The sequence below is a fragment of the Limulus polyphemus genome, unplaced genomic scaffold, assembly GCF_000517525.1.
Source record: "Limulus polyphemus unplaced genomic scaffold, Limulus_polyphemus-2.1.2 Scaffold7128, whole genome shotgun sequence".
NCBI lineage: Eukaryota > Metazoa > Arthropoda > Merostomata > Xiphosura > Limulidae > Limulus > Limulus polyphemus.
This window is the reverse complement of record NW_013672738.1, coordinates 18,221-19,513: the sequence shown is the minus strand read 5'-3', so window position 1 is coordinate 19,513 and position 1,293 is coordinate 18,221.

The window sequence follows — 1,293 nt, the reverse complement described above, 5'->3', positions numbered from 1 at the left end:
TTTTATATTAACCATCAAACACTGTTGGGTTTTATATTAACCATCAAATATTGTTGGGTTTTATATTAACCATCAAACACTGTGTGGTTTTATATTAACCATCAAATATTGTTGGGTTTTCTAATAAACATCAAACATTGTTGGGTTTTTATTAACCATCAAACATTGTTGGGTTTTTCTATAACCATCAAACTTTGTTGGGTTTTTCTATTAATCATCAAACATTGTTGGGTTTTCTATTAACCATCAAACATTGTTGAGTTTTCTAGGTATTGTTTATGTAATAGGTTCTTAATAATCAGGAAAAAACAATCTGCTCCAAGTTTGTTCATTTTTAGATCATGGTCATTGATTTCATAATGAGAGGTAAACTTGGCACAGTATTCAGCTACACAAATTCCTTTCAAAAAAGTGTTACGACATGCCAAATACAACTTTTAAATGTATTTTTTCTCCCATTGAGTTGTGGAAAATGCCACAAGCTATCAAGGAACATATATATGCTTTATCGGGTATCTACACGTACTGCTGTTCTTACCTGGATAGGTATCATTCATACAGTTTTGTACAGTTGGTCTTCCCTTCCTGTTTGTGTACACATGACTTCTGTCAGTTTTACAGATGGATATCTTTCTTGATTACGTGGCATACTGTTGCCTGGGGTACATGGAGGCATTTACCGTTGCTGGTGTGTGACTTGGAGTTCTCTTCCTGGATTGTCCTGGTGTCTCAAGTTGATCCAGATTTTTTTGTTTTCCAGTGTCATTAGGTACGAGGAATACCCTTAATTGGACATTCAATATCCTTGATGTGAGCGTATGAAGATTTTGCATTGGAAAGGGCTGTTACATACCCTGTTTTTGGTGGTATCACACTACCTACAAAATGCCAAACAATATAGTAAAGTAGTTCTTATGCATTCTTTTCCATAGCAGCATTATATCTGCTGTAATTGTCATGTGACTTGCTGATTTGTATATTCAAAACAATTTTAATATAACATATTCAACCCTCTGTAGAACTAGTGGTTAGATGGTAGATACTTAGCTAATTGATACAATGTCACCATTTTCACTATAAAAATATTTGTAACTGGTAAATTAGTGATGGTTATAATTTCATTCAAAATCCAAATATCTTTATAAGAAAAGGTTACTGCTTATGTAGAAGATGATAAGGGTGTAGATTTGGTGTATTTGGATTTTGAGAAAGCATTTGACAAGATGCCACATAAAAGGCTTGTGAAAAAAATTAGCTCATTAGGTGTGGGGGATAAGTTAGCTAATTGGATAG